Genomic DNA, 22,790 nt, shown 5'->3' on the forward strand with positions numbered 1-22,790 from the left:
AAGAGTGGGTCTCAGTATTGTGGGTGAAGAATGTCACCTTCCATATCATAATATCATCACCTTCCGTAGTAAATGATGTTGCTCGCATCAGGCAGTCAGCCACTGCAGTCACCCCCCGACTGTGCACCCTTAGGGGATGCAGGATGGAGGAAATCAGATGCGGGCCCTAGATAGTTATGGTGCATATCAAAGGAGTGAGATCAGTGAGCCCAGACTCACGCGTCTTCCCATACGAGAAAAGTGCTAAGTCCATTAACTTCAGATGTCTAGTTTTTCTTTAACAGTATTCTTTTGATGTTCCAACTACCTGGCTTTTGTTGCAAAGACTCCAATATATCCTGGTTCCTTCCTTACCTCTTCAAAACGGTCCCTCAGAGCTGAGAGGCAGTGTCTCCTGAGCTTAAGACCTCAATACATCTGCTAAATAAAACATAATTTTCAACTTTTACATTGTTCATTTTTTTCAGTCAACAGTGTTAAAGTTAATAGAAATCAGAGTCAGTGTCTCCCTTAGATGACATCAATATCCGCAGACCAGTAGGCCTTATCCTGTGACTCTTTTCTTCTGAGTGTAATAAGGGCTTCTGATGAGTTTTACGAGGAGTGTAGATGAGGGTTGATTCTGCCGCACGGCCTGCTTGGCTGCTGGCGTTTCTCAGAGGACTGCCTGCCTGTGTCCAGCACACGGTGTCACGAGACGTGTTGTGTTCGAGAGATGTGCTGCGGAAGTGATGCAGTGGCGATTAACAGACTCCTCCTGCTTCCTGTCCTAAACTGTGCTGTGGGGGCGAGATGAGCATGGTAGGACTATCCTACTCTGCAAGGAGGGGCTGAGGTTCAGAGGATACTTACTGGGCATTATAGTCAGTAAAGGTTATAACCATCACAACCAAAATAACCAGCACTTACTGAGCACCTCCTGTATGCTGAGTCCTTGGTGGGCAAATTTACATACAGTATCACATCATTATATGGAATCCTTATTATCACCCAGAGAGCTCAGCCTCACAAACCTCACTGTATGGAAAAGTAAGGTTCAGAGATCTTAAGTCATGCATCCAAATCACACAGTGAGTAAGGGGGAAGCAGGGGTTTGTTGGGGAGGAAGACATTTTCCTCTGCTCTTCCAGCTTCTTCTGTCTGGGCCTGTGGTGACGAGGGAACACAGAGAGGACCTTTTATTTTCTTTTTAAGATGTTTTACTATTTATTTAACCACTCTCTGTTTTTGAATGTCTTCTTTTTTTTTTTAAGTAAAATTTTTGTTTCGTTGTTATAGTTTAGTCACTAAAGTGAAAGTGAAAGTCTCTCAGTCTCGTGTCCCACTCAGTCTCGTGTCCCACTCTTTGTGACTCTATGGACTGTTCATGGAATTCTCCAGGCCAGAATACTGGAGTGGATAGCCATTCCCTTCTCCAGCGGATCTTCCCAACCCAGGGATCAAAACCAGGTCTCCTGCATTGCAGGCAGATTCTTTACCAGCTGATCACCAGGCAAGCCCAAGAATACTGGATTCCTTCTCCAGGGAATCTTCCTGACCCAGGGATCGAATCCTCATCTACATTGGCAGGCAGATTCTTTACCACTGAGATACCATATAGTTGTTTTACAATGTTGTGTTAGTTTCAGGTGTATAGCAAAGTGATTCAGTTACACATGTACATATACATATGTCTATTCTTTCCCAGCTTCTTTTCCCATATAGATTGTTACAGAGCATTGAGTACAGTAGGTCTTTGCTGATGATCTATTTTATAGACAGTAATCTGTGTATGTCTGTTCCAAACTCCTAATTTACCCCTGCTCCCTGCCCCTGTTCCCCCTTTGGTCCCCATAAGTTTGTTTTAGGAGTCTGTGAGTCTGTTTCTGTTTAGTAAATAAGCTCATTTGTATTATTTTTTAAGATTCCACATATAAGTTATGTCATATGATATTTATCCTTCTCTGTCTGACTTGCTTCACTCAGGATGACAGTCTCTAGGTTCATCCATGTTGCTGCAAATGGCATTATCTCATTCTCTCTATGGCTGAGTAATATTCATTGCATATAGCAGCTTTAATCATTGAGAGGACTCTGATCTTTAGGCCCTGTTCCCTTTACCACATCTCGCTCATATTCTCTGCAGGTATTTCTGGTGATAGTTCTATTCCAGGAAAGGCCTTTTATGGAGCAAGTCTCCTGACCCAATGAAGCACATGGAAGCCAGAACTGTGGCACAGGCTTTAGAGAAAAGAAAGAGCTTTATTAAGAGGTTGATGGCCTTAGGAGATACAGCTCAAATCTGTCTTCCCAATTCAGAGTTTGGAGCAGAAATTTAAGGGGTAAGGGATTTTCAAACTTGGAAGCTGATTGGCTAGTCTAGAATCAGTCCATAAGCTACTGGCATTGCTGGAAGCCAGATTTTCCTTATTGAAGGACTTCTTTCTTTGTAATGGAGAAGGAAATAGCAACCCATTCCAATGTTCTTGCCTGGAAAATTCCATGGACAGAGGAACCTGACAGGCTACAGACCATGGGACTGCAAAGAGTTGGACACGATTGAGCGACTGACACTCTCTTTGTAAAAGGTTCTGGTGACAATATTTCTATTCTTTGAGTTTGGTATACTGGAGATTCTTGATTCTGGGGTGATCTGGGAGACAGAGGTTCCTGTCTTGCACATGAGCAGTGCTGTTTTTGTAAAATAACTCAAGGTTTGGTTAAACAACGCCCTGTTTAAGGAGACAAAACCAGTTTAAGCTGTTTTACATTCAGTTTCAGGTCCTGTGTCTGAATTGTTTTAGGCAGTTATAGGGAAGGTCAAAGTTTCTTCCTGAGTCATTTGGGCCTTGATTGTTTTCAGCTAAAATAATTTGCATGCTAGGGACTAATTGGTATCACTGACTCAGTGGACAAGAGTTTGAGTAAACTCCGTGGTTGGTGATGGACAGGGAGGCCTGGCGTGCTGCAGTCCATGGGGTCGCAAAGAGTTAGACACGACTGAGCGACTGAACTGAACTGAGCTGAAAGAGACTAATAGGGTGGCAAGTTTTGCTTCCCTAAGATTCAAGCCGAGATGGTCAGCATCCTGCCTCACAGCGCTGCCTCCTTTTGTGGGGAGTCCCGGCCCGTGTGCCCTTGGCTCTCCTGGAGGCACCAGCGTGAAAGTTCCTTTTCCTGCTGGTGGCTTCCTGCAGCTCTCTGACCTCGGGTGTTCTCTGGTCACTGAAAGTGTGTTTCGTTAGAACGCTGGGCAGGCCGGAAGTCCTGAGGGGTTCATGCTCCAGGAGCAGCCCTCAACCACTGAGGTTTAGAAACCAGAAAGATTTAATGCCTGTTTCCTTGCCCTTCAGCAATTTTGAGGTCTTAGAAAAGACAACTGCTTAGAGAGTCCTTGTGGGATACAGTCTGGGTTGCCCACAGAGTAATGCCTCATTAACCCACCTTTCACAGATCTTCCTTCCTCTTCTTGTTTTCCCCACTAGCTCAAGGTGTTCTCTGAGATCAGCTCCCCAATATTCCCTTCATCCAAGACCCAAATTAAGACAACTAGGTACCCCCCAGGGAGTCTTCTGTCTGCTGGTTAATGACAGAATCATGCATTATTTAGAATGAAAAATTAAGACAGATGAGAAACTCATTGCGTATGTCTAAAGACACTGGGAGCTCTGCAACCTAGCTGTCACTTTTGTACACAGACAGAACACTTAAAACAGCTCAGATGATCCCCCTGTTCAGTGCAGTGGCTGCATGAAAAATATTTTCCCAAGTGTTTATGCAGGTCTCTAAGCCAACAGATTTCAGAATTAGGCCTTCAAGTTGACTAATAATATGGCAGAAGCTTAGAAGTAATAAAATAAAGTTTAAACATGACCATGTGCCACAGAAATGCTCCCTCAAACCCGAGACTGAATTAGAAATGATATGAAGAAAAATGGGCTTGCTACATCTTGTTAGGGAGGCACTGCTAGATTTGCATTTTTGGTTAACACTCAGATGCTGCCACATTATAGCTGAGTCACGGCTTCAACTTCCTTAACAAATTAAAATGAGGTTGGGTAAACAGACATCTAGAATACCAGCAAGCATTAAGGAAAGTCTGAAAATGGTGCTGCTGATCATAAACCTTGCCTATGGAGCAGTGTGCTGTGAGCATCCAATTTCCTTCTGATTCTTTAAATTTGTCATTTTTATTAAGTAACATAAATTTAAGTGATATTTCATTAGTTGGGATACACGGGGATATATGTAAGGAAGAAAAATTGGTTAAAAAAAAGATCACAGGTAATGGCACCAGTGTCCCACTAATAATGAAAAAGAAATAACTTCTCCTGTGATTCCTAGTTTCTTATCATTATCAGAGAAGGAATATTGCCAACATTCAGCATCATAGTCCAAATAGAACTTATCCTCTACTGATGAGATAATAGTTCATTTACACCCAAGATTATAATGCAGTTTGGAATCATACTTTCCCTTTCAATTTTCTTTCGTCTTCCAATATCATTAGGTTCACAGTTAGTTATAAAGGAGATTTATGGTTTTAAAACATCATCTTGTTTTCTTCTTTTCTGCTAACAAGTTGTATAAAATAAGTATGATTTTCCAAATGTTCGTTCTGAGTGTTAGAACTATACAATTTAGCAAGGAGCATCAAAGCACCATTAATGCTGCAATTTAGTGACAAAACACCTCTCAGTTTTCAAGTGCCTCTTGCTATATTTCTTCATTTCAAAGGATTTATTGTTTTATTTCCTTGGCTGTAATGGTTGGGTCCTAGCGTAATAGGCTTATTTTGATATTTTCTCCATGGTTTATTTCAATAACAGCTAACTCTACCTTTGAATGATGGTCAGCAAACAGGAAAACGGTGGGTGTCCCATTTTGCCTTTTCCTTCTCAGCATCTGCAATGGATCATTTCATCACTGATGACAGCGTTCGGAATCTAAATACTGACTTGGAAGAGAGTCCTTCCTCCCTCCATTTGAGGAACACTGGGAGTACCGGCCATCCACTCTAGTTAAAAAAAAAAAAATTTTTTTTTTTTTCAAACAATCCCAAAACAAACCACAAAAGCCTGAACTTCTAAGATGTGAATCTCAGTAATGACATGGATTAGAAACAAGCAGTGGACACACAAGCATACCCTTCAGGTTTAGGCAATTAAGCAGGATCCAGAGCGTGGGTTGCTTTCTAATTACTGACTGAACTGGAATTTGGGTACAAATGATGGATAAACACTGCATCCTGTAGCATGGTGGGCTATAGTCCATGGGGTTGAAAAGAGTTGGACACAACTGAGTGACTAACACCTTCACTTTCAAACACTGCATGTGGAATTCCTACTTCTTCATAGTTTTCCAGGAACACTGCTCCCAGCCCTGCCAGTCTCTTAGGATTTTACTAGAATGTGACCACACCATAGGCAGAGATATAATAAAATACAGCCATTTGTAACTGGAAAATATATGCAGGGTGTCTATGGAGTAGCATGTTTTCTAGGCTTATTTGAAGGTGGGACAGAGATATTAAACTGAAGCATTGAAGGTGGTGTTTCCTACTACCCGTTTTATGGGCTTCATGCTTATACTCTGGGGGGTTTCACTGAACTGTGAATGTCTGTCTCAGGAAGGCCAGTGTAAATCTGTCAGTCCCTACTACAGTTTGCAGACCCCTAAATATCCCTTCTATTTTCATACACGCCAAATTTATAGAAGTCATGATTCTACAGGCAACACAATTAGGTATTTAAGGATCTTTTAAATAAATTGGATATCTATGTCCAATTATTTAACTGGATATCCATTGCTTTTTAATATATATAAAATCTCAAAAGAAAATTAAAACCATCTGAAAGAAAATGTTAACAAAGAAAAAACTGAATGCCCAGACACAAATAGTTTCTTCACTTTTGATTTTAATAATGTTAACAAAGAAAAAACTGAATGCCCAGACACAAATAGTTTCTTCACTTTTGATTTTTTTTGAAATATCATTAATCAGAAGCAATAGTGTTCTCAGAACCCACGGTGGTAACTCTACCTGGCCTGGTGGTTCAGAAACAGTCTTTAGGAGAACCAGGCATCATCCAGCTGTAGGAGGAGAGTCTTCATTCCCCAAATTCACTCTTTGTGATCAGTGGAAATAGCCTCTTAACTTCTTGTCATTCTTCTACCCTTGACCTGCAAATTTATCTCAACACAGCAGCCAGACGTGAACATTTAATAACATCAGATCATGTGATGCTACTCAGCACATCCAAATGGCAGCCCATTTCATTAGGAGTGAAAGCCAGGAGGCGAGTGATGAACTGCTTTACGAGTTGCTGTAGAGAAAGATTGGCCAAGCGTTTTGTGGATACTTACCACATGATCTCCAGCTTTTCAACCTGAGTTAGTCATTTATTTCTCTTCTATCCAAAATCTGACTGTAAATCAATGTCTTACTCTAAGTTTTTGATGACAACATTCAACTTTTATCTTATGTTAGTTGGTGTAACAGTAGTTGCTATAAGAGGTAAGTTTGAAACCTCTATGGTTCAACACTGTACAAGCTTACTTTTTATTTTGACCATGCCCTGGGATCTCAGCTCCCCCACCAGGAACTGAACCTGGGACACAGCAGTGAAAGCCCAGAATCCTAACCACTAGGCCACCAGGGAATTCCTAAAGCTTACTTCTTATTGCCAGGATCCTTTGGATCGCTTCCTGGTTGGTCAGCCTTCCACAGGGTCAGTCAGGAACCCAGGCTCCCTCACTCTTGTGGCTCCTCCCTACTCGAGGTTCTCGGTGTCTCTCCATTCAGGTGTGAGGAAAGAGCCAAAACTCACTGGTTGAAACTCAGATACTTCACTACACTTGACTACAAAGGATGTTTGAAAAGGCAGTGTGTGCCCAAGAGGAAGAGGAAATAGATTTGTCGGTCAGCTAGTAGGCTCTGCCATACCTGTCTGCCATTTTTTCTGTTAGTTATTGTACCATATAGCCTATTATTATTATCTCCTGGTTGTTTTTGTCTTGCTCATAAATAGCCATCATGATTGGATATTGTGATACAGTCTTGGGTAAGCAGCAGAGGAGAAGGAGCAAGTCTCTAGAGTCTGAAATATCTGGGTTTACATAATAGCCGGACACTTAGCTGTGTGCCTTTGGCCAAGTTATTTAACCTTCTGATCATTAAGTGCATCTGTCCAAGAAGACATAAAATGCTGGTCTCATGAGAGGGCTGAAAAAGAAACATATCAGAAAGCAAAACAGCATTAGTGAAGAGTACAGATCCTGAAAGCGGCGTGCTTGGGTTTGAATTTTGGCTGTGTCCCCTAATTTGTTAGATGATCTTGGATGAGCTTCAATTTCCTCATCTGTAAAATGGAGATCATAATATTACATATCTTATACAAGTACAGGAGGGAACTAAATGAGTTAATATATGTAAGGCATTCAGAATAGTGCATGAAACATAGAGTGTTAGTTAGCTCTCATTTGAGAGTATTTGGTGTGTCTTATAGGCTCTTGTTAAGTGGTCTTCTTTCCTGGTTATTGCCTGACATGGGTTTCTCTTTTGCAGAAACTGTTAAAGACTGAAAACCCCCAAAGATCTCCCAAAAGTGCTCTTCAAGGGTAAGATTTCAAGTACATTAGTGGGATGTCAAGGAGCTGTTTGCGTAGAGAGCCTTGCCAAATGGCCACCTGCTTTGATTACTGCAACATTGGTTCTGGGTCCTGGCGGTAATTGCTCAAGAGAATACATTGACTCAGAGCTCTTCCGGAATGATTTTAAAAAATGTGTGATGTGAAGTTAAATAGCACATTACCAATTTGGTGGACAATGGCGAGGGGAGGTTATCTAGGGTGTTAGGCTCATCTAAGTAAAAGATTGCAGTCTGAAAAATTGTTTAAAGAGAAATATAATTAGAATAATGGGACAACATAATGGGAAATCAATGCTATTAGTGTAATTGCTAATTACTACATTAGAACATTTATCCAAATCTCTTCTCCTTAAAACTAAAAACATGAAATTAAGTCACCACAGTAGACAATTTGTATAGAGGGACTCGGGGATTTTGGATTACTTTGGAAAATCTGCCCAGAATAATTTGTCATTGTACCAAACATCAAGCTAGACTGTCTCAGTTTCAAGAAGAGAATGTGCTTGAGAGGACTCACGTTTTCACTCTATTCATCGTGGTCATTTTAGGTCTCATAGGCTCTGGGCATTAAGAGTTTGCTGTTTGAAATGGACTTTTTCCCTCCTACCCTTAGAAGTGTTGGTTTATTGAAAGTGAGGTTTTTGGGGGAGGCAGGCCGGGGGGCGGTGGGGAGCGGGCTGAGTGTGGCCAACCTCCTTTTCTCTGTTCCCCTCCAGCATCAGCTTGGCCTCTTCGCTTGACCGGACCTTGCCTCTAGGCTAAGTAGGCAACATGAGCGGCAACAACTTGGATGCAAACGATGAGCTTGATGAGCAGTTGCGAATGCAAGAGTTGTACGGAGATACCAAGGATGACGACACAGAGAAAGATCCCGGTGGAGAAACCGATTCTTTCGGGCAGCAGCCGACTGACACCCCGTACGAGTGGGACCTTGACAAGAAGGCTTGGTTCCCCAAGATCACTGAAGATTTCATTGCTACATATCAGGCCAATTACAGCTTTTCTAACGATGGTGCATCTAGTTCTACTGCGAGTGTCCAAGATGTCAGTGCTAGGACTGCAGAAGAACCTCCGCAAAGACAACCTCCTGAACCCAGTGATCTGAAAAAGAAGGGAGAAAAGAGAAAGGCTGAATCAGGATGGTTTTTTGTTGAAGAAGACAGAAATACAAATGTTTATGTGTCTGGTTTGCCTCCAGACATTACAGTGGATGAATTTATACAGCTCATGTCGAAGTTTGGCATTATTATGAGAGATCCTCAAACAGAAGAATTTAAGGTCAAGCTTTACAAAGATAATCAAGGAAATCTTAAAGGAGATGGACTTTGCTGTTATTTGAAGAGAGAATCTGTGGATCTGGCATTAAAACTTTTGGATGAAGATGAAATTAGAGGCTACAAATTACACGTGGAGGTGGCAAAATTTCAGTTGAAAGGAGAATATGATGCCTCAAAGAAGAAGAAGAAGTGCAAAGACTACAAGAAAAAGCTGTCTATGCAACAAAAGCAGTTGGACTGGAGACCCGAGGGACAAGCTGGCCCGTCCCGAATGCGCCATGAGCGAGTTGTCATCCTCAAAAACATGTTTCATCCAGTGGATTTTGAGGATGATCCACTGGTGTTGAATGAAATCAGAGAAGACCTTCGAGTAGAGTGCTCAAAGTTTGGACAAATTAGGAAGCTCCTTCTCTTTGATAGACACCCCGATGGTGTGGCCTCTGTGTCCTTTAGGGATCCAGAGGAAGCTGATTATTGTATCCAAACCCTCAATGGAAGGTGGTTTGGTGGGCGTCAAATCACTGCCCAAGCATGGGATGGAACTACAGATTACCAGGTGGAGGAGACCACAAGAGAAAGGGAGGAAAGGCTGAGAGGATGGGAGGCTTTCCTCAGCGCTCCTGAGGCCAACAGAGGCCTGCAGCATTCAAATTCCATCCGTGCTCCAGAAAGGGCAGGGCCTGCTAGAGTTAGGCATTTTTCTGAGCACCCTGGCACATCTCAAACAAATGTTCAAGCAGCTCCAACTGAAATGGCATTTGAAGAACCTATAGATGAAAAGAAGTTTGAAAAAATGGAAGATGGGGGAGAAGTTGAAGAAGTTGCTTCTGAAAAAGATGCTAAAGAAAGTGGCCCTGAGAAAGAAGCTGAAGGTCCCCAAGAAGAATCTGAAGAGAGCTGCCTTGAAAGAGAGTCTAAGGAAGGCTGTCCCAAAAGAGAGAGTGAAGAAGACTTCCCCAAGAGAGAGTCTGGAGAAGGCAGCCCTGAGAAAGATCATGAAGAGGGTAATCCTAACAAAGAGTCAAAAGAGACTGTCCCTGAAAGAGAATCCAAAAAGAAGAAACTCAAAACAGATCCTGACAAGAATGGCCATGAGAAGGAGTCTGAAGAAGGCCCCGGCAAGGAGTCTGAGGGGGAGGCCAGCCCCCAAAAGGTGGCTTCTGAAGATGACGACTCAGAACAAGAGTCTGAAGACTGCTCGGAAAAGCAGTTTGAAGATGGCTCTAAAAAAGAGTTAGAAGAAAATGACCTTGAGAAAGGCTTTGAGGAAGATGCTGCCGACAAGGAATTTAATGAAAACATTCCAGAAAAAGAGTTAGAAGAAAATGACTCTGAAAAATCAGAATTCAAGGATGACAGCTCTGAAAAAGTGTTTGATGAAGAAGGCTCTGAGAAAGAGTTTGAAGAAGAGTCAGATGAAAAGGAAGGAGAGGAAGATGCATGTGAAAAGCTATTTGATGATGAGTCGGAAGAGAAAGAGGATGAAGAAGGTGCAGAAGAAAAGGAACTTGAAGATGCTAATGAAAAGGACAAAGAAGATGATGCAGATGAAAAGGTATTTGAAGATTCGGACGGAAAAGAAAATGAAGATGGAGATGTAAAGGAAGATGAAAGCATAGATGAAAAGGTATTTGAAGATGATGATTCCAACGAGAAGTTGTTTGATGACGATGTCAGTGACAAATTGTTTGAAGATTCTGACGAGACAGGGACTGTGGGTGGTTTAGGGAATGTTAAGGAGGAAGGGCCCTTGTCCACAGGCAGCAGCTTTGTTCTCAGTAGTGAGGATGATGATGATGACGACACTATTTAATCCCTTAAGCTTGCTTTTTATGGAGATTCCTTCTCCATTTTGCCTCTGCTGCAGGGTAGTTACTCATAGTGTTACATGAATGTGTGCATAGAGGTAGGGTGCCATCTGATTAATGCAGTGAAGTGTTCATGGTTACCTGTACCTAATGGTTTTAAATATGTGTTCATTGGCTGTTCAGTTCAAACTCCATAGCATAATGCAAGTTACCTTGTTCCTCCTCCTTTGTCAGATTTAAGTGCATGCAAAATAATGTTGTTTAAAGTATTCCGATTAAAGTTGGTGACATTCAGAAATAAAGAATGTTGTTGATATGCAGAAATGGAAAATTGTACTTGAGTTAAATTGCATTTTTAATTCTTGCTCTTGCTTATTTCATACTAACGTTTGGTATTTTTTAAGGACTTGAAAAATCCCTGTAGGTGTCTCCTTGCTTCCACTTTATGATGTTACCACTGATATCCCCATTTCCCCTCTCTAAACCAGAACATGTTACTAAAACTTATGAGGTAAAGAACTCTTCAGAGTTTTTCACTGCCCAGTCCTCACAAGTTACTTTTTTCTACCCTCTTCCCATGAAAATTGACTCTTTTTTTTTTCATTTATTTTTATTAGTTGGAGGCTAATTACTTCAGAACATTTCAGTGAGTTTTGTCGTACATTGACATGAATCAGCCATGGAGTTACATGTATTCCCCATCCCGATCCCCACTCCCACCTCCCTCTCCACCCGATTCCTCTGGGTCTTCCCAGTGTACCAGGCCCGAGCACTTGTCTCATGCATCCAACCTGGGCTGGTGATCTGTTTCACTATAGATAATATACATGCTGTTCTTTAGAAACATCCCACCCTCGCCTTCTCCCAGAGTCCACAAGTCTGTTCTATTCATCTGAGTCTCTTTTTCTGTTTTGCATATAGGGTTATCGTTACCATCTTTCTAAATTCCATACATATGTGTTAGTATGCTGTAATGTTCTTTATCTTTCTGGCTTACTTCGCTCTGTATAATGGGCTCCAGTTTCATCCATCTCATTAGAACTGATTCAAATGAATTCTTTTTAACGGCTGAGTAATATTCCATGGTGTATATGTACCACAGCTTCCTTATCCATTCATCTGCTGATGGGCATCTAGGTTGCTTCCATGTCTTGGCTATTATAAACAGTGCTGCGATGAACATTGGGGTGCACGTGTCTCTTTCAGATCTGGTTTCCTCAGTGTGTATGCCCAGAAGTGGGATTGCTGGGTCATATGGCAGTTCTATTTCCACACTGTTTTTTTTTTTAAGAAATCTCCACACTGTTTTCCATAGTGGCTGTACTAGTTTGCATTCCCACCAACAGTGTAAGAGGGTTCCCTTTTCTCCACACCTTCTCCAGCATTTATTGCTTGTAGACTTTTGGATAGCAGCCATCCTGACTGGCGTGTAATGGTAGCTCATTGTGGTTTTGATTTGCAGTGTACTTCCCACAGTCCACAGCTTCCATTATTGAAAAAAATGGAGGAGATTAGAATTCTACCATTTACTGTTTGGACACCTCTAGAAGTTGATTCAAGTTAGAAGACCTTTCCCCAGAAAAATCTGTGCGTACACTACACAACCTTTTGTATCCAGTTTGGGGCAGTTCATGTGCATCTCCTGGAGTTTAAGAACTTTTTTCACGCATATTTCAGATTTTTGTTTTTGGTTTTGTTCTAGAATCGTGGTGCCTAGTACTATGGAAATTGTGTAGTTCCAATAAAAATGTGGCTCTTTTCTTGATTGCGCTTTCCAAATTCAGTATTGATGAATTGACTTCTGATGTTGCACTTATCCACACCCTCTCCAGCATTTATTGCTTGTAGACTTTTGGATAGCAGCCATCCTGACTGGCGTATAATGGTACCTCATTGTGGTTTTGATTTGCATTTCTCTGATAATGAGTGATGTTGAGCATCTTTTCATGTGTTTGTTAGCCATCTGTATGTCTTCCTTGGAGAAATGTCTGTTGAGTTCTTTGGCCCATTTTTTTGAATCAGTTCTAATGAGATGGATGAAACTGGAGCCCATTATACAGAGCTAAGTAAGCCAGAAAGATAAAGACCATTACAGTATACTAACACATATATATGGACTTTAGAAAGATGATAACGATAACCCTATATGCAAAACAGAAAAAGAGACTCAGATGTATAGAACAGATTTGTGGACTCTGGGAGAAGGCAAGGGTGGGATGTTTCAAAAGAACAGCATTGAAACATGTATATTATCTAGGGTGAAACAGATAACCAGCTCAGGTTGGGTACATGAGACAAGTGCTCGGGCCTGGTGCACTGGGAAGACCCAGAGGGATCGGGTGGAGAGGGAGGTGGGAGGGGGGACTGGGATGGGGAATACATGTAAATCCATGGCTAATTCATTTCAATGTATAACGAAAACTACTGTAATGATGTAAAGTAATTAGCCTCCAACTAATAAAAATTAAAAAAAAAAGAAGTTATTCTCATAAATTAGAATTAAAATAAACTGCATTGGTGCATTTTCATTAAAAAAAAAAAAGAGAGAGTGGGGTTTTTGGATCATGTCACCAAGATAGGATTCTGAGTGTCGTGAATACCCCCCTGGGAGGGGTGAAGAGCTTGGGCCAATTTGGGATTGTTTGAAGTGAGGTGGACAGTGCAGCATTTCCTGGCAGAGAGACCGGAGGTATCACTTTAAGCTGAAGGAAATGTGACAACCCAAGTACCTTGGAGAATGGGGTGAAAGGCTGGATGATTCTATTTGAAGTTTTTGTTGTTGTTTTCTGTTTTCATGTCTGACTCTTTGCAACTCCTTGGACTGTAGCCTGCCAGGCTCTTCTGTCCATGGGATTCTCCAGGCAAGAATATTGGAGTGGGTTGCCATTTCCTTCTCCAGGGTATTTTCTTGACCCAGAGATCAAACCTGCATCTGCAGCATCTCCTGCATTGCAGGCAGATTTTTTTACCTCTGAGCCACCAGGGAGTTCAGTTCAGTTTAGTCCAGTTGCTCAGTCGTGTCCAACTCTTTGCGACCCCATGAATCACAGCACGCCAGGCCTCCCTGTCCATCCCAAGCTCCTGGAGTTTACTCAAACTCATGCCCATCGTGTTGGTGGTTCCATCCAGCCATCTCATCATCTGTCATCCCCTTCTCCTCCTGCCCCCAATCCCTCCCAGCATCAGTGTCTTTTCCAATGAGTCAACTCTTGGCATGAGGTGGCCAAGTACTGGAGTTTCAGCTTCAGCATCAGTTATCCCAATGAACACCCATGACTTATCTCCTTCAGGATGGACTATGGATCTCCTTGGAGTCCAAGGGACCCCCAAGAGTCTTCTCCAACACCACAGTTCAAAGGCATCAATTCTTCGGCTCTCGGCTTTCTTCACAGTTCAACTCTCACATCCATACATGACCACTGGAAAAACCATAGTGTTGACTACACAGACCTTTGTTGGCAAAGTAATGTCTCTGCTTTTTAATATGCTATCTAGGTTGGTCATGATTTTCCTCCCAAGGAATAAGCATCTTTTAATTTCATGGCTGCAGTCACCATCTGCAGTGATTTTGGAGCCCCCCAAAATAAAGTCTGACACTGTTTCCACTGTCTCCCCATCCACCTCCCATGAGGTGATGGGACCAGATGCCATGATCTTAGTTTTCTGAATGTTGAGCTTTAAGCCAACTTTTTCACTCTCCTCTTTCACTTTCATCAAGAGGCTTTTTAGTTCCTCTTCACTCTCTGCCGTAAGGGTGGTGTCATCTGCATGTCTGAGGTTATTGATATTTCTCCCGGCAATCTTGATTCCAGCTTGTGCTTCTTCCAGCCCAGCGTTTCTCATGATGTACTCTGCATATAAGTTAAATAAGCAGGGTGACAATATACAGCCTTGATGTACTCCTTTTCCTATTTGGAACTAGTCTGTTGTTCCATGTCCCCAGGGAAGCCCTGGTTTAATTTGAAGTATCTGGATACAATGCAGATTCTTCCCTTTCTGTGTCAATGTGAGTTTAGGTTGGAATCCAAAAAGTGTCCCATTTGGGGGAATGCAAGTAGTTTGGAAGTAATGTGTCAGTCTGGGGACAAAGAGCAGGAGACTTAGAACTCTCAATTAAACGGTGGGGATGGAGCTTGTTTTCTTTTTAATTGTGGGGAAATATATATATATAATGTAAAATTTGCCATTTTTAAAGCATGCAATTCAGCAGCATTAATCATATACATAATGCTGTGAAACTATTACTATTTCCGAAACTTTTCATCATTCCAAATAGAAACTCTGTAACCATTAAGCAATGATTCTCTATTCTCTCCTCCTTCTAGCCCTTGATAACCTCTAATCTAATTTCTGTTTCTGTGAAACGTAATGAAAGTGCTAGTTGCTGAGTCATGTCCGACTCTTTGCAACCCCATGGACTATAGCCCACCAGGCTCCTCTGTCTATGGGATTTTTCAGGCAAGAACACTGGAGTGAGTTGCCATGTCCTCCCCCAGGTGATCTTTACCCAGCAATTGAACAAGGTCTCCTGCATTGTAGGTGGATTCTTTACTGTCTGAACCTCCAGGGTTAGGGTTAGGGTTAGAGTTATTGTTTGCCTAACCAATATTTCATATAAATGGGATCATAAAATATTTTTCCTATTTGTCCTTTTTTGTGTCTGAGTTATTTCAAATAGCATAGTGTTTTCAGTGTTCATCCATGTTGCAACATGTGTCAGAATCTGTTTTTTTTAGGATGAAATTGTATAATATATATGTTATATACACACACACAATATGCCGTGTGTTGTGTGCTGTGCTTATTAGTCATCAGTCACATCCGACTCTCTGCGACCCTTCGGACTGTGGACCACAGGATACATATTACATTATTTAGCAGTTCAGTTGAGTTGCTCAGTTGTGTCCGACTCTTTGCAACCCCTTGCAGGCCAGGCCTCCCTGTCCATCACCAACTCTTGGAGCTTACTCAAACTCATGTCCATTGAGTCGGTGATGCCATCCAACCATCTCATCCTCTCTCATCCACCTTCAATCTTTCCCAGTATTAGGGTCTTTCCCAGTGAGTCAGCTCTTCATATCAGGTGGCCAAAGTATTGGCGTTTCAGCTTCACCATCAGTCCTTCCAGTGAATATTCAGGACTGATTTCCTTTAGGATGGACTGGTTGGATCTCCTTGCTATCCAAGGGATTCTTAAGAGCCTTCTGCAACAACCACAGTTCAAAAGCATCAATTCTTCAGTGCTCAGCTTTCTTTATAGTCCAACTCTCACATCCATACATGACTACTGATAGGTATATATACACACATACACAATAAACTGAAGCTTGCTGCATTTTGCTTGTCCATTCCTCTGTCAGTGGACAGTCAAGCTGTTTCTGCATTTTGGCAGAAACAGGAGACCTGGGTTCAATTCCTGGGTCGGGAAGATCCCCTGGAGAAGGAAATGGCAGCCCACTCCAGTCTCCTCACCTGGAGAACACCATGGGCAGAGGAGCCTGCAGCCTACAGTCCATGGGATTGCAAGAGTTGGACACGACTGAGTGACTAAACCACCACATGAACAGTGGTGTACAGGTGTCTGTGTGAGTCTCTGCTTTCAGTTCTTTGGTGTACGTACCTAGGAGTGAAATTGCTGGGTCATATGGTAATTTGTGTGTGGCTTCTTGAGGAATAGCCAAAGTGTTCTGCTGGAGTTGTTCTTGACACCTGTGAACCTGGTGACAGGGTGCAGAGATGGGGGTGATTTCAGTGTGCATGGACATATTTCCTGGGCATCTTGTAATCATGTGTGTTCTGAGTGCAGTAGTCTGAGAGTCTGTAGTTCCAACATACTCTTAGGTGACGTTGGGCCTGCTGATCCCGGAGCTATACCTTGAAAAATAAATGAGTGTCAATACTATCTGTGTATGGGAATCACCTAGTGAACTTTTCAAATGTCCCAAGGCTCGAACCCAACCACAGAGGTTCTACTGTAATTGGTTTGGGGTGGGCCCTAGCATTATTTCAGTAATGTTACTCACAAGAGTCTACCATGCACCCAGGGTTGAGAACTCTTCTGTTTGGACACTGTCTTATCTCTTGCACAGGTGTCCTCCTTCCCTCCTTTCTTTCCAAACCCTCCTGCTTAAAGCTGAAGCAGACTCCCAGCAGATTGACCTCTCTAACCCCTGCTCATCATTCCCGTTGCCTCCAGATGGGTCCTTCTCAGGCTAGTGCCGAACAGACTGCACCCTTGCAAGAACCTTCAGTGACTCCCCATTGCCCTCCACGAATAAGCAAGATCATGCACCTATCCTGTAAGTCTCTTCTTAGGGTAGCTCCAACCTACTTTTCCAGCCATGTTTCCCTCTTTACTGAACCCTGTATCTCAGAAAGACTAAATTAATTTATGTCCTCTGAATAGACCATAGGTTTTCCTGTCTCTTTGATTTTGCTTGGGTTGACTCTCCATCTGGTTAATCTTTTCTGCATATCTGTCAATTAAGGACCATCCCTGTTTTCTACTTCCTCTATGAAAGCCTTTATTGATCTTAGCAACTGATGTAATCCTTTTTTCCTCTAGCACTTTGTTTCTTATAGCACTTTTCTTTTTAAATTTATTTTATTGGAGGATAATTGCTTTACAATATTGGGTTGTTTTCTGCCATACATGGACATAAATCAGCCATAGATATACATATGTCCCCTCCGTCTTGAACCTCCCTCCTGCCTCCACCTCACCCCATCCCTCTAGGTTATCACAGAGCACTGGGTTTGATCTCTCTGCATCATACAGCAAATTCCCGCTGATTATCTATTTTACATATGGTAATATGTAAATAGTATCACTGCTACTCTTTCAATTTATCTCACTTTCTCCTTCCCTTGGCTTCCCTGGTGGCTCAGTGGTAAAGAATCCAGCTGCCAGTGCAGGAGACAAAAAGAAACTCAGGTTCATTCTTTGGGTCAGGAAGATGCCCTGTAAGAGGAAATGGTAAACCACCCCAGTATTCTTGCCTGGAAAATTCCATGGACAGAGGAACAAAGAGTCGGACGTGACAGCGTGAATGAGCACTCCTTTCCTCACAGTGTCCACACGTCTGTTCACTGTGTCTGCATCTCTACTGCTGCCCTGCAAATAGGTTCATCAGTACCATCTTTCTAGATTCTAGATATATGCACGAATATACCACATTTGTTTTTCTCTTTCTGATTGTCTTACAGCATTTTCCCCCTTGTATTTCTGGGATTCACATTCTGCTCTTATCCTTCTTTTTGGACTGCAAACTCTCTGAGCACATGTCTCTTCTTTCTTATCTTTGATCCTCTGCTGAGCCTACTCAGTGTCAAGCACATAGTAGGTGTCCATAATGATTTGTTAAATTATATTCGATTGAGTAATTTGTCTGCATGTTGTTAATTCAGTTTTGACCTCTCTGTGGTATACTGACATTTTAATTCCTCTGCCTGACATTTAGTAAATCTTTAGGGATTTTACTTCAATGCTTTCCTGGAAACTCTAAATGTTCTTTATAAACATGGACTATAGCTTCTACAGTGTCTTCAAAAGTTTGCAGTGTTCACCCTGTACCAGTTAGCATTTTGGCTTCCTTGTTTCTTGAGATGGCACGGGATCTTAAAGGAAGTCAGAGGCGATGCTCATTCCACTTTCAAAGACTCAGTATGTTCCCCAAACTTTGGAATGCAGTGGTAATGAACCGTGATTCTAGGAAGCCTATCCAGCTCTGACTCCTACTCACTGTTTGGGTGGGAACCTCTTCAGTAGTTAAGTGGTGTTGGGACTTGGGACCTAATTCAATGGTGTCCCCAGCAGTAGCTGGCAATCCTATAGAAACGATTATAAGGAATCCCCTCTCATTTGTCACAGTGAGATTTGAACATTTTCTAACTGGCTAATTAGCATAGTTATAATTTTTAGCTAAAATGTCAATGTGTAGGACTTAATTAGCCTGCCCTAGCATTGTAGGGTAACTTCTTAGTTAGTCTGTCAGCATTTTCAGACTTTGGAAGAATGCTGGGAACTATAACCTACATACTTGCATAAACTTTTAAGACTTTTAGAAAAATTACTATGACAAACAGGTAAAGTCTCCAGGAATAACATGTTCTAAGTTAGATGGGTGGAAGAGTTGTGATCAAAGAACTATTTAGTCAGTGGGAAGTCTGAAAAAAAAAAAAGGCCTTGATATCCATTGTTACTATTTCTACATTTCATGACTGAAGTGGTTCAGATGTTGCAATCTCTGTTTTAGACTCCTTTGGTTTCTAGTAGCAGAACCTGATTCCATCTGGTTAAGCTGCATGGGAATTTATTGCCAGGCTATTGGGAAATGCGCAGAGTGAAGGAGACTCTGAGTAGCTCAGTCATGCAATGCAGGAGACCAGAGAAGCTTCTAGGATATAGGTAGTAGGAACTAGGGGGCTGTCTCCTCAGGATTCTGCTGGGAACATGAACATGTTGCAAATAGTTTTACAGTAAGTCCCCTACGTACGAACCTTCAAGTCTCAAACTTTCAATCATGTGAACGCGCGTTCCGTCAACATCAGACATGAGTGAACACGCAGCTTGCCTTGCAGCTCCTATTCCTGATGGTCTTTCAGCTCTACCACCTCCCACCTCCTCTCCCTCCTCCAGTCAGCAGCTCTTTTTGCTTCTTCAGTTGAAGCCAGCCCTTGTATGCCATCTGCTGTATTGCACTACTGTACTTTTCAAGGCACTGGACTGTAGCACTGTATGATTAAATATGTCTTTATTTTTCATGTTTGTTTTTTATGTTTGTTATTTGTGTGAAAAGTATTATAAACCTGTTATAGTACAGTACTATATGGCCAATTATGTTAGTTAGGTACCTAGTCTAACTTTGTTGGACTTACCAACAAACTGGACTTACAAGCATGGTCTTGGAACAGAACTTGTGTGTATGTAGGGGACTTACTGTAGTTCTTTTGACTTTCCAAGAAAGAGGTTTGGATTGGCCTATCTTGGGTCACGGAATAGGTCTAATAGCATCCCCTCACAATTCATGTCCACTCATAACTTCAAAATGTGTGACCTTATTTAGAGTAAGTGTTTTTACAGATGCAGTTGGGCTTCCCAGGTGGCACTAGAGGTAAAGAGCCTGCCTGGTGTTGCAGGAGACATAAGAGACACAGGGTTTGATCTCTGGGTGGGAAAGATCCCCTGAAGAAAGAAATGGCAACCCACTCCAGTATTCTTGACTGGAGAATTCCGTGAACCGAGGAGCCTTGTGGGCTACAGTCCATAGAGTCGCAAAGAGTTAGACATGACTGAAGTGACTTAGCACACACACACAGATATAATTAAGTAAAGAGTGGAAATGTAGCCATACTTGGTTAGAGTGGGCCCTGCATCTGACAGGAGTGTCTTTATGAGAGTCAGACAAGAAGGGGACACAAAGACAGAGAAAAGAAGGTGATGGGAGAATGGAGGTAGAGACAGGAGCGATGTGTCTACAAGCTGAAGAACACCAGGATGGGCAACAACCGTCTTTAGATGGAAGGGCGACAAGGGATGGTTTCTCCTCAGAGCCTCCAGAGAGAACCAAGCCTGGTGCAGCTGGATTGTGGACTGGGGTCCTCTGTGAGAGAATTCGTTGTTGTTATTTGAGTCACCAAGTTTGTGGTGATTTGTTTCAGGAAACAAATACAGGTCATATGTCCATTTCTGTCCAGGAGAAGTTGACACTTCAACTGACATCCTCACTGTAACTGTGTGCATTGGGTTAGAGGAACTTCCCAAAGCAGATCCAGTGGTCTCATCAAAGAAAAGAACATGGATCAGGGCAGAAACTGCAGGAATGGCCATTGCATATCATACAGTCCTATTTTCCCTGAGGCCTGGGGGATAAGGATGGGAAATGTGCCGTCTGGCACCTGCCTCAAGTGTAACGTAAAAGCACATCCTCTGAGTTTGCAAAGTTATAGCTGGGAACACTACAGGCCTTTTGGAGGAGGATTAGTGGCATTTTAGGCATTGGTGGGGGGTGATGGTGCAAAAGATATAGCAGGCAATGTGTAGGACAAAGCTCTCATTTTTATGGTAGGGAAGAGATGCATGATCACATATGATATGGGTCAGGAGGAAAACTGAAATGAATGAAAATTTACTGTTGTATTAACTAAAAGATCATTAATTGGAATCATGATCCCATCTCATTCTTGGACTGGGACATTGTGACAAATGTGGGTTGATACTCAAAAGAATAAATTCTAGCCTGTATGCAGAAAAATCACAATGGGCTGAGTGGACATTGTCGATCTTGTTTGAGTGACTCTGTATTCCATTCCCCTTAAGTCATCAGGTATCTGATGGCCAGAGAGGTATCTTTGCATTTCTTTCCTTTGCAATTCCAACAACAACATCAAGAGCTAATATTTATTGAGGGTTTCCTATGAGCCAAAAGCTATGCCAAATGTAACATATGCAGCATTTTATTTAATCCTCAAACAGCTCAATATTGTTGATATTGCTAGCGGCTCTGATCTTACAGTATGGAAATGAAGGTCTAGACAGGTTAAGTAACCTGTCTAAGGTCATGTAACTGGGAATGGTTGATACTAAGATTCAAACTCTAGAGTCTTGACCTCAGAGACTAAATTCTTTAACTCTTTAGTTGTTATGTATACCCTCACTGTATCTATGTCATTTCATTAAAGAATTAACTACTTTTTTGGTTGTTGCTATGATCTTTCCTTTAAAAGCCTAGAAGCCATAGTGGCTGTACCAGTTTGCATTCCCACCAACAGCGTAAGAGAGTTCCCTTTTCTTCACACCCTCTCCCGCATTTATTGCTTGTAGACTTTGGGATAGCAGCCATCCTGACTGCATGTAATGGTACCTCATTGTGGCTTTGATTTCCATTTCTCTGATAATGAGTGATGTTGAGCATCTTTTCATGTTAGCCATCTGTATGTCTTCTTTGGAGAAATGTCTGTTTAGTTCTTTGGCCCACTTTTTGATTGGGTCATTTATTTTTCTGGAATTGAGTTGCTTGTATATTTTTGAGAGTAATTCTTTGTCCGTTGCTTCATTTGCTATTATTTTCTCCCATTCTGAGGGCTGTCTTTTCACCTTGCTTAAAGTTTCCTCTGTTGTGCATAAGCTTTTAATTTTAATTAGGTCTCATTTGTTTATTTTTGCTTTTATTTCCAATATTCTGGAAGGTGGATTATAGAGGATCCTGCTGTGGTTTATGTTGGAGTGTGTTTTGCCTATGTTCTCCTCTAGGAGTTTTATAGTTTCTGGTCTTACATTTAGATCTTTAATCCATTTTGAGCTTATTTTTGTGTATGGTGTTAGAAAGTGTTCTAGTTTCATTCTTTTACAAGTGGTTGACCAGTTTTCCCAGCACCACTTGTTAAAGAGATTGTCTTTTCTCCATTGTATATTCTTGCCTCCTTTGTCGAAGATAAGGTGTCCATAGGTGCGTGGATTTATCTCTGGGATTTCTATGCTGTTCCATTGATCTATAATTCTGTCTTTGTGCCAGTACTGCACTGTCTTGATGACTGTGGCTTTGTAGTAGAGACTGAAGTCAGGCAGGTTGATTCCTCCGGTTCCATTCTTCTTTCTCAAAATTGCTTTGTCTATTTGAGATTTTTGTATTTCCATACAAATTGAGAAATTATTTGTTCTAGTTCTGTGAAAAATACCGTTGGTAGCTTGATAGGGATTGCATTGAATCTATAGATTGCTTCATGTAGTATAGTCATTTTCCCTATATTGATTCTTCTGATCCATGAACATGGTATATTTCTCCCTCTATTTGTGTCCTCTTTGATTTCTTTCATCAGTGTTTCATAGTTTTCTATATATAGGTCTTTTGTTCTTTTAGGTAGATTTATGTAGAAATTTCTTAAAAAACTGGAAATAGACCTTCAATATGACCCAGCAATCCCACTGTTGGGCATACACACTGAGGAAACCAGATCTGAAAGAGACATGTGTACCCCAATGTTCATCACAGCACTGTTCATAATAAACAGGACATGGAAGCAACCTAGATGTCCATCAGCAGATGAATGGATAAGAAAACTGTGGTACATATACA

General features: G+C 41.7%; 1 pseudogene; it reads left to right on the forward strand.

Annotated features, from left to right (window-relative positions):
- LOC110143962 (17S U2 SnRNP complex component HTATSF1 pseudogene) overlaps positions 1 to 11,303 on the forward strand; it is a 210,114-nt pseudogene extending 198,811 nt beyond the window's left edge.
- The last annotated feature ends 11,487 nt before the right edge of the window (positions 11,304 to 22,790 follow it).

This window comes from Odocoileus virginianus, chromosome 23 (genome assembly GCF_023699985.2).
Source record: "Odocoileus virginianus isolate 20LAN1187 ecotype Illinois chromosome 23, Ovbor_1.2, whole genome shotgun sequence".
Classification (NCBI taxonomy): domain Eukaryota; kingdom Metazoa; phylum Chordata; class Mammalia; order Artiodactyla; family Cervidae; genus Odocoileus; species Odocoileus virginianus.